Source organism: Phacochoerus africanus, chromosome 4, assembly GCF_016906955.1.
Source record: "Phacochoerus africanus isolate WHEZ1 chromosome 4, ROS_Pafr_v1, whole genome shotgun sequence".
Classification (NCBI taxonomy): Eukaryota; Metazoa; Chordata; class Mammalia; order Artiodactyla; family Suidae; genus Phacochoerus; species Phacochoerus africanus.
The window spans coordinates 53,138,057-53,149,277 of record NC_062547.1 but is presented as its reverse complement, the minus strand read 5'-3'; the positions used below and the strand labels follow the sequence as shown (position 1 = coordinate 53,149,277).

General features: G+C 36.5%; 1 non-coding gene and 1 pseudogene across 1 annotated transcript; both read right to left on the bottom strand.

The window, feature by feature from the left end:
- Window positions 1-1,687: 1,687 nt before the first annotated feature.
- LOC125126654 (U6 spliceosomal RNA) lies at window positions 1,688-1,794 on the bottom strand. Its single transcript, XR_007134748.1, has one exon. It is a non-coding gene; the product is annotated as a U6 spliceosomal RNA (small nuclear RNA).
- Window positions 1,795-9,994: 8,200 nt separating this feature from the next.
- On the bottom strand, window positions 9,995-10,930 carry LOC125124147 (olfactory receptor 2L2-like; annotated as a pseudogene).
- Window positions 10,931-11,221: the final 291 nt, after the last annotated feature.

Here is an 11,221-nt window from a genome sequence, read left to right as displayed (position 1 = left end):
GAAATTACAATACTCCCTAACACCATACACAAAAATAAACTCAAAATGGATTAAAGACCTAGATATAAGACCAGACACCATAAAACTCTTAGAGGAAAACATAGGCCAAACACTCTCCAACATAAATGACAGCAACATCTTCTCAGATCCACCTCAGAGTAATGACAGTAAAAACAAAAATAAACAAATGGGACTTAATTAAACGAGTTTCTGCACAGCAACAGAAACCCTAAACAAAAGGAAAATACAACCCACAGATAGGGAGAAAACATTTGCAAATGAATTGACTGACAAGGGATTAATCTCCAAAATTTACAAACACCTTGTACAGCTCCATGCCAAAAAAACAAACAACCCCATCAAAAAATGGGCAGAAGATCTAAACAGACAATTCTCCAAAGAAGACATACAGATGGCCAATAAACACCTGAAAAGATGTTCAATGTCACTCATCACTAGATAAATGCCAATCAAAACCACTATAAATTACCACTCTACACCAGCCAGAATGGCCATCATCAAAAAGTCTATGAACAATATATGCTGGAGAGGCTGTGGAGAAAAAGGAACCCTATTACACTTTCAGCGGGATTGTAAATTGGTGCAACCACTGTGGAAAACAGAATGGAGATTCCTCAGAAACCTAAAAATATAACTACCATTTGATCCAGTCATCCCACTCCTGGACATCTATCCAGAGTAAACAATGACTCGAAAAAGCACATGTACTCCAGTGTTCATTGCTGCACTATTTGCAGTAGCCAAGACATGGAAACAACCTAAATGTCCATCAACAGAGGAGTGGATAAAAAAGAAGTGGTACAATATACACAATGGAATATTACTCAGCCCACTAAAAGGAATGAAATACCAGCATTTTTAGCAACATGGATGGACCTAGAAGTCATGCCAAGTGAAGTCAGTCAGACAATGAGACACCAACATCACATGCTATCACTGACATGTAGAATCTGAAAAAAGGACGCAATGAACTTCTTTGCAGAACAGATACTGACTCAGACTTGGAAAAACTTATAGTTTCCAAAGGAGACAGGTTGGGGTGTGGGGGGATGCACTGGGGTTGTGGGATAGAAATCCTATAAATTGGATTTTGATGATCATTGTACAACTATAAATGCAATAAATTCATTGAGTAATAAAAAATGATTCATACAGTATTTGGGTGGAAAATATATAGTTGGTGCCTTCTTTTCAGAACTATTACACTCTGTTCATGTAGGAAAGCTGTGACACATTTACCCTGCACAAACTATAGACTGATCCTGCAGAGGAATCACAGATGACAGAGGAAGGACAAGAACAGTGTTCATTGATGATGGTGTACATAACTATGAACCATGAGAACAGTGCACATTCTTCATCATTTTCCTGACTTAGGCCAAATAATTAAGAGAATTATCAAATTCTATATTTGAATTATTCCTTTTAAGATGGCTTCTCTTGGCCATGTCAGGTGCCCAGCGTTCTCAGGATTTCTGTCATTTTCAAGTATGTTCCCAGTACTTGATTGGCCTCATACATTGGTCTAATATTTAATCTGATGTTTGGGGGTAAGAAGGTTAAATTTTTTTAATTTAATTTTATTGGACTATAGTTAATTTATAATGGTGTATTAGATTCAGGTGTACAGCAAAGTGAATCAGTCATACATATAAATATATCCATTAAAAATATGGAACACTTCATGAATTTGTATGTCATCCATGTACAAGGGCTATGCTAATCCCCTCTGAATGGGTCTAATTTTAGTATATGTGCTGCTGAAAGGAGCACAAATTTAAATTTTTAGCAGAAAAAAAAGCCTTAAGAAAAATAAAGTCTCTCTAATGCTTGAATGCCAAGCATCAGAGTCATAGCAATGGAGAAATGTGGGGGTCCTCTTGGGTTACTAAGTAAAAAGACAAGTAACTAGCCACATACTCCTCCTGTCAATAAGAGTGGTAACAATATGGCACCCTTTTCTTTGCACATTCCTGACACTGCTTTCCTATTTCCCACCAATATTCTTTTATCCACATAACTTTCTGCTCACTTTCATTAGTTTCATCCACACTGTGACATATTTTCTTCTCAACCAAAAATTAACTCTTCTGATAGCTTTACTTCTGTCCTGAGGTGAGGTTATTCTCACTTCTCTTATCTATAGGCCTAGTATAGGTTAAGTCAAACAAGGAGCTTATGGGATTTTTCTGAGATGGCATTCAATTAAGCAATCATTATACCCTTAGAAATACATTCTATCCTTCATAAATGCATAATATGGTGTATGAATATTGGGGACAGAGTGTTTCTGCTGATGCATCTATTTTACTCAGTTCATTTCAAGGAAGACTTGATATTTGGATTTGCCTCTTTCTTTAAGTCAGTGTAAATATTTAAATAATTAATTTATAGTGAGACAAAGACATCTTAGGAGCATTTATTAAAGAAACAGAATCTTTTGTATGGCACTTAAAGTATCTTCGTTACAATGGTTAGATTTACTACTTTGAATGCACGTTGACATCATTCAAAAGTATTTGGTACCATTTATCACCTTAACAATGAGAAGAACATAATATTTATTGATTACTCATCAAATGCTAGCATTTTACATTCATTATTATATAATTGAGTTCTCTCAATAATCCATGAGGTAAGAATTGTTATAAATTAATAATTTCAGGAGCTCCTATTTCAGCTAAGTAGGTTAAGAACCCAATTTAGTTTCCATGAGGATGTGGGTTCCATCCCTGATCTTGCTCGGAGGGTTAAGAATCCAGCATTGCTGCAACCTGTGGCATAGGCCATAGCTCTGATTTGACCCATAGCCTAGGAACTTCCACATGCCACAGTTGTAGCCATAAAAAAAATGTATTCTCATTTTACTGATAAGATTACTGGAGCTAAAAGAAATTGTGTACTTTTCTTGAAAAGGAGCAGGAGCCATAAAGTAACCTTGGCAACCTGATTCTACATCCTGCACTCAACCTATTCAACAATATTTCCTAAAGTTACCTGCTCATTAAAATCAAAGACTTCTGTAAAAATACAGATTTCTGCATCTCAACAAAAACCTCTGGGATAGGACCTGGGTTATTAACCAGGGTCTCAGTTGAGTCTTAAGATGAGTAAAAGTTCTGTAGGGGACAAGAATGCTTTAATGCCATATAATATACACATATTCTCAGAGAATATGTTTACCTCTTCAATCACTGCAATCCGTGTATTGATTCTCTCCTTTGTATTTATGCTTTTTTCCTAGACACTTGTCCCTCTTTTTGAGAATGTCAGATCAAAAATCCAGGTGGAAAGAACACATATCTTTCCTACAACCTGAATTGGAATGAAAAACCAACATGAACCAGCACTTTTTAGCTCAATGAAATGCTATTTTTATAGTGTTACATCTTTGTCTACTGTAGCCTCTCCCCCATCAACCCAGTAGAATGGAGAGTGACTGGATACTCCAGCACACTCCACAACCTTCGTTGGTTGGCTGTCCAGTTATTATCTCCTTGAATGTCACTGTGCTCAGCTTCAGAGCAGTGCTAATAACCCTGAGGCAGAGGTATTATCCATGAGCACAACTCTGTTTCTCCCCCTTACATGAGGGGGATATGCCTGCCTGTCAACACTCCTCACTCTGGATGAGCCAGGGGCAGAAAAAAATCAAATCAAATCAGAGGCCCATCCATGATGGCTTTGGATTTAGCATAACCTTCCAAATATTTTCTGTCAGAAAAGAACTGTCAGAAAATACTTCTAAGAGACTAACTGGCATAATGATTCTTATATAACTATGCTTTCGTAAGTCAACTTTTAAAGAACTGTGTTGGATTATGTGATAATCATTTACTTTGATTTATGCCTTATTATTTATTTATTTTTATTGGATAGAATATTTAAGGAATTCCATTTTTAACATTTTCACATTACAAAATCAGCCAAAAAATGCAACTTGGAGAAAAACTAGAAGAAGTTTATGCAGATCCCACTGCATCAATACATACTTCATTGACTAGAGAAAAATAACAATTATAATGCCTTCCTTTATTGAGGACCAGCTCAGCTCTTCACACATGTTGTTGCATTCAGTCTCACTGACAACCCTCAGAGATAGGTGCTTTTAATAAATCCAACTTAAAGATATCAAAGCCAAAGTGTAGAAAGATGTTAACTCTTTGCCCAAGGTTACAGGATACATAAGTGGTGGGGATGAAACTTTAACTCAAAGGGTCTGGAGCCCATGACTTTAAACACCATCATTTATGTATAACTTTATATCCAGAGTACACTTAACCTTCTCTATTATATAACTTATAAGGAAAAATTGTCCTATAGATGGAAAATTAAAATAATTAAATAAAACCATTTAAAGATGAAATAAAAACCATTAAATGGAAATTCATATGGAACATAAAGATGGGCATTATTAATAACTACCTATATAGTCATGGCTTTGTTGCTACATTCTCAGTGTAATTTGACAATTTTACCTGCTTGGCCCACCAGAGTTAGTACACACTGGATAATTAAAATTATATTTAGTAGTCCATGATTATCATCATTAATGCAAACATACTATTAATGTATGTGATTAGTTTTGTTTTAGAAACAGGACAATTTTAGGCAACTTTTTTTTTGCTATTTTATGCCAGAGTAAATATTAAAGTTGGCTACCACATGAATTGTATCACTGCCATGTAGAAACCAGTTGTCTGCAGTGTTGCTCCCTGGGTGAGAAGTGCTATGTTCTCCTTTTCTGTGTTAGAATTAAAACGAAGAACTAGTTGAGGTAGATAGAGGTTCATTTCATCTTCCAAGATGCTGTTACCCCAAATCTTATCATTAATATGAAGAATGCCTATAAGTTAAGCTGCTGGTCAGAGGCCAGACTAACATTTGCTAATTGAGGAACACAGGCGGGAGTGTCCTAGAAGCATCTTGTCCCTAGACTTTAATTAGCATGATTTTGTACCATCAGGTCTGAAACTTTACAATTTTTCTCCAAAGAAAAATAGCCACCATTCATAATATCACCGTCTTTTCCTCAGGCTCTCACAAATCCATCCAACATTTTTATTTAACTCTGCATCTCCTCTACCCCATTCATGTACTCATCATTGTGGAAAAGGATGGAGAAAGGCTAGACTGGCTTCCTGGAATCTGTGTTTACAATGTATTTAACATAGAGAAAAAAATCCATTATATAAACCAATAAATGGAGAAGGGATAATGCAAATTATGGGAAGAATATACAGTTCAGCAAGGTTTTCCTAGGTCATGTAGCCATTTTAACCCATATTATGTGGTCTTATATATATATATATATACACACACACCCACACCCACATATATACACAGTTATAGTTTTATATATATATACACACATAGATATATATATACACACATACAGTTATCTGAATATATACATACACAGTTATATATACATAGTTATCTGAATAGTTATTACCTTAATGATTGAATTGATGACCCAGGATTCCAAGGTTAAATTTTCATTTAAGCACCTTATGGTGCTTATGGTGCTTATGGTGTTCATAAAGTCTTCACAGATTACAGCCTCATTTCATGATATTTATCACATTCTAGTTAAGTTTCAGGGAAATATACCTTCTCATAAACTGTTGGTGGTAGGGAAAATTGTTATAACCTTTTAAGAAAGTAACCAAAAAACATGTTAGAACACACTTAGCCTTAAAACTATTCCATATAAATGAAAGCACCAAAATATAAAATATATGTTCAATAATTTTTAATATAACTATCACTATCTGTGAAAGCAAAAACCTGAAATAAATTGAACATTGTGACATACATTCATATATTCATACTTCATTTTTTCTTTTTCATCCATACTCGCCACATTCCCCAATGGAATCTAAGTGGCTGCTATGACCTATGCCACAGTTGTAGCAACACCAGATCCTTAATCCTCTGTGCTGGCCTGGGAGTTGAACCCACACCACCACAGAGACAATGCTGAATCATTAATCCACTGCCTAAACTGGGAACTCCCTACATTATGTCTACATCCAAATCTGTTTACTGGGAGAGATATCCATGAGGTATGTGAAGAGAACAAGTTGCAGAATGGCATGTAGAGCAACACAAATGTAAAACTCCATACATGTGTATATAAGTTAGTATATTTTTATTTGATCATGGGGAAGCATTTAGAGTAGGGTGTCAACATCACTTCCTGAAAAAAGAGTGAATAAAGGGAATGAAGAAGGTATGTTTGAGATGTTTCCTTTGTTATAATAAATGGTGCTACAATAAATAGCCTTTGAAATTTTGCAAGTGTAGCTTAAGCATAGGTTTTTCAGAAGTGGAATTGTTGGGTTGAAGAGCACCGTGAATGTAATTTTGTAAATACTTGCAAATTCCTTTGTATAAATATTGTATCATTTTGCATTCCCACCAGCAATATATGAAAGTGCCTATTTCCCACAGCCTCACTAATAACACATATTATTAAACTTTAGGAGTTTCATCAATTTTGTAGGTGAGGTATTATGTTTTTAGTATAGTATTATTTTAATTACTATCATGAGCAGCAGAATGTATATCAATTATAACTCAATAAAGCTGTTAAATTAAAAATTTAAAAATCTGATGAGGCCGGTTTTTTTGGTTTGAGTAGTTGCTCAGATGGTGGCATTAGTCTCAAAGATTAAAGCACACATGGAGAAAAAGAAGTAGATTTAAAAGGAGAAGCTATGCATTTATTTTTTTTTCTTTTTGTTTTAAGGGCTGCAACTGTGGCAAATGAAAGTTCCAAGACTAGGGGTCAAGTGGGAGCCGCATCTGCCAGCCTATGGCAACACCGGATCCATGATGCATCTTCACAGATGCCACAGCTTGCACTGATGCAGGATCTTTAACCCACTGAGCAAGGCTAGGGATTGAACCTGCATCTACACAGAGAAAACATTGGGTCCTTAACCCAATGAGCTACAAGGAGAACTCACAAAAATATCTTAATGAACTTGAGGTGAGATAATCTTTTATATCTAATTGTCCTTGGAATCATAAACATTTGAAAATTAGAGGACTTTGTCTTGGATTACTTCTTGTCTCCTGCCTACCCCAATTCAGTGCCCCTATCCCATTTTTAGTATCTCAGTCTCTTGGCTCCTGAAATGGTAGTTACTCTGCATTTTCTTTCAGAAAACCCTATTTTCCCTACATTCTATCCCCACAATGTTCTTATTTCCATCTGAAAACATAACTTACTCAGTTGCAAAATTTTAATATTGTATTTAATATTGGGGTTGTTTTTAGAAAATAATCTATTTATCAAACAGATTTGAGTTATTCTACAACAAAAGATACACACATGGGACTGTTAAAGAAAGAAAATTAAAATTGTGAAAAAGATAATTGAAAGAAATAAAAGAAGGATGTCTTCATTAGGATAGAAATTCAATTTCTATGAATGGCTATGTACTTTTTTCTTTTTTTCTTTTTTTGACTGCTCCTGCTGCATATGGAAGTTCCCAGTCTAGGGGTTCAATCAGAGCTGCAGCTGCCGACCTACACCACAGCCACAGCAATGCCAGATCTGAGCCACTTCCATAACTCACACTACTGCTCACTGGCAATGCTGGAAGCTTAGCCCACTGAGCAAGGCCAGGGATAGAATGTGCATACTCTTAGATAACTAGTCAAGTTCATTAACACTGAACCATGATGGGAATATCTGTACTTAATTATTTTCATTTCTTTCCCCTTAAAGGATTAAGTCATCCTATGAAAATATTCTCCTCCAGCAAAGTAGGTCACAAGCACATGGTCCAAAATGCTGAGTGCCTTCCCTAATGCTCACCTGGAAAACAACTTACTATAAATTTCACATGGTTAAAGTGTTCATTTCCATGACTTCCATATAAAAAATAGAACTCTTTACTAAAATTTTCAAACTTCACTAACATGCTCTATGTTAGCTTTTTTTAGGGCCGCACTTGCGGCATATGCAGATATCCAGGCTAGGGGTCCAATTGGAGCTGTAGCCACCAGCCAAGCCAGAGCCACAGCAACGCGGGATCCAAGCCATGTCTGCGACCTACACCACATCTCATGGCAACGCCGGAGCCTTAATCCATGAGCGAGGCCAGGGATCAAATCTGCAACCTCGTGGTTACTAGTCGGGTTTACTAACCACTGTGCCATGACGGGGACTCCTGGATTCATATTTTATTTTATTTAATTTTTTTAATTTTTTTTTTCGCTATTTCTTTGGGCCGCTCCCGCGGCATATGAAGGTTCCCAGGCTAGGGGTCCAATCGGAGCTGTAGCCACTGGCCTACACCAGAGCCACAGCAACGCAAGATCCTCATGGTTCCTAGTTGGATTCGTTAACCACTGTGCCACGATGGGAACTCCGTGAACTCATATTTTAAAACAGAAACTCTTCAGCCAGAACTGTATTTCCTCATTGATTATTTCTCCCTTTCTTTTTAGAGTAAAATTCTAAAGCCACAATCTTATTTGTGGGACTTCCTTGGAGTACTGGAGTATCATGAAGCCACCAATTGGGTAGTGACAACCTCATGTTAGTATTCATTAAGTGACAACTCTCATTTTTGGAGATTATTAAGAGATATTTTCATTATTCAGGAAAATGATATATTGATACAGCCTCAAGGGAAGTTCCCAGGGTCCTTCCTTGAATCAGATTTCCTAAAACTAAGCCATTCCTCTAAATTTCTGGAGAGATTATGTTTAATATTGTCACCATGATTTAAATTTGACACAAAGATATTTAAGTTTTCCAAAACTCAGCTTTTATATCTCCACAATAAAATGCCATATTAATGGCTTCTGAGAAATTTAAGGGGGGATTAGGATATCAGGGCTGTTTTTTGAGTATTTCTTATTTACTGAAAAGCTAATTTCTTTTTCTGTTATTTCACAGTCATTAATAAATGCATTATTAGTTCCTGATGTTATTTATATCTATGTGTGATATAATCAATTTTTAACATATATAAACATTTTACAAACACCTATAATGCATCTTGCTTAAAGTTTTATTCCAGACATGAACTTTGTCTCTTTTATATTGTTTTTACTACTGATTTACTCAGTTCTATGTGTGCAAAATTTAAAATTATGGAGTATTACAAACACAGAGAAAAACTTTATTCTCTGTCATTTTTGAAAATAAAGGTGTTTGCCAGCTACTTAACACATCCTACAGTTACACTGCAAGGAAATCAAGAAACTTTGAGATGGTAAATTATTTTTCAAGGACAGTCTAGAAAACCTAGCTAGTTCAATAAATAGATCACTGGTCCCCATTCTTTGGTACATGTGAGAACACTTAGAAGTTTTGTCGGTCAGATTCCTGAGCCTGACTTAAACATTCTAATCCAGCTGGGCTGATGGACACACAGATTTAGTTTATGGGTACTATTAATGGAGGGAGCAAGTGATTTTAAAGCAGATATGAGAACTAGTCATTGGAAGTTCTGACATAGACTGGAGACTTAGCATTTAAGAGGATATAGCATTCCTGTTAGGTAGAACAAAATAACACTGGCAAATTTACTTGATCCCTAACAATCTATCTTCATTCTTGTTACTTTAACCAGTGATTGCTTCTGAGGCACCACATGTATACTTGGTAATTTTCTGCATTCTGTGGGTGGTTCTTTCATGGAACCAACATGAAACTTGACAAATATTATGGTTCACATGACTATAAGTAGGAATAATGTAAAGGATTGATGGGCATATTCCCTTGTCCTTCGTTAGCATATTGTCTGTGACAATTGGACAGAAACCTCAAGATGGGGAAAGGAAATGAGCTCAACATTATTTTTCTGCAGATAAAGGGGGATAGAACAACTCAATTAAAATTGATTGATTTTTCCAGGGTCCTGCAGAGATTATTTTTTAAGTGATAAAATGCCCTTTGCTGGTGCATGTCTGGATTATGTGCAGCTGATAGTGAAATTTCTGCCTTCTATCTGGAGGACTGACACTTCCCTACCAACTTTTTCAGGGCACTTAGAACTTCTTTGTTTCTTAGACTGTAGGCAAGAGGATTTAAGAGGGGGGTAAGGACAGTTCCAAACAGAAAGAGACCCTGATTCAATCTTGGAGTTTTGGCAGAGCCAGGTCTCATGTAGATGCACATACCTGGACCAAAATAGAGACTCACTACACAGAGATGGGAGGAGCAAGTGGCCAGAGCTTTGTTCCTGACTTCTGGAGAGTTCATTTGGAGAAGAGCAAGCAAGATGAGAACATAGGAGGACAAGATGAGAGATAAGGGCAGCAACAAAACAAGGATGCTGGTCACCACCACAGCCTTCTCATAGGCTAAGATGTCCTCACAGACAATCCCAAGAACAGCCATGACTTCACAGAAGAAGTGAGGGATCTCTCTGGGGCTGCAGATGTGAAAATGCAAGGTGAAAGCAGTGTGAGCAAAGGAAGTAAATGCACCTCCAGCCTAAGATATGACAATCATCTGCAAGCAAACCCTAGGACTGACGATGACAGGGTACCGCAGGGGATTACAGACAGCCACATAGCGATCAAAGCACATGAGAGTTATAAGGATACATTCTGCAATGGTCACAGTCAGGGAGAAAAATATTTGAGTCCCACAAGCCAGGAATGAGATGCTCCACCATCCAGAGAAGAAGTTGGCCACCATTTTTGGGACAATGCTGGAAGTCAATGTCAAATCCATTAAAGATAGCTGGCTGAGGAAGAAGTACATGGGGGTATGGAGCCGGGAATCCAACCAAATGAGGAGGATCAGAAGAGTGTTGCCAGTGAAGGCAGCCATGTATATCAGGAGAGTAATGTACACTATAGCTGTGATGTATCTAAATTCAGGGAAGAAGCCCAGGAGGATGAAATTTGTGGTTTCTGTGTCATTCTTTTCCATATGGTTCTCTGTGGTGACAACAGAAAGAGAAGAGATTTGCAAAATCATCATAGTAGTGAAGCAGTTTCTTAAAGTTTGTTTAAAAATAATTTATAGCAATAATGACAAAAAATTCATCTATGATCACTTGCACCAATTCTTAACATTTTTATATCCATTTTCCTTGCTGTAATGTGTTTGAGAAACTAGAATGTGCATATTATAATTCATTCCATTAACTTTACTTTTTGAGAGGCATTTTTGTATATTAAAACCAACTTTTTAAAATTATAGTTTTTTAACAATTATAAA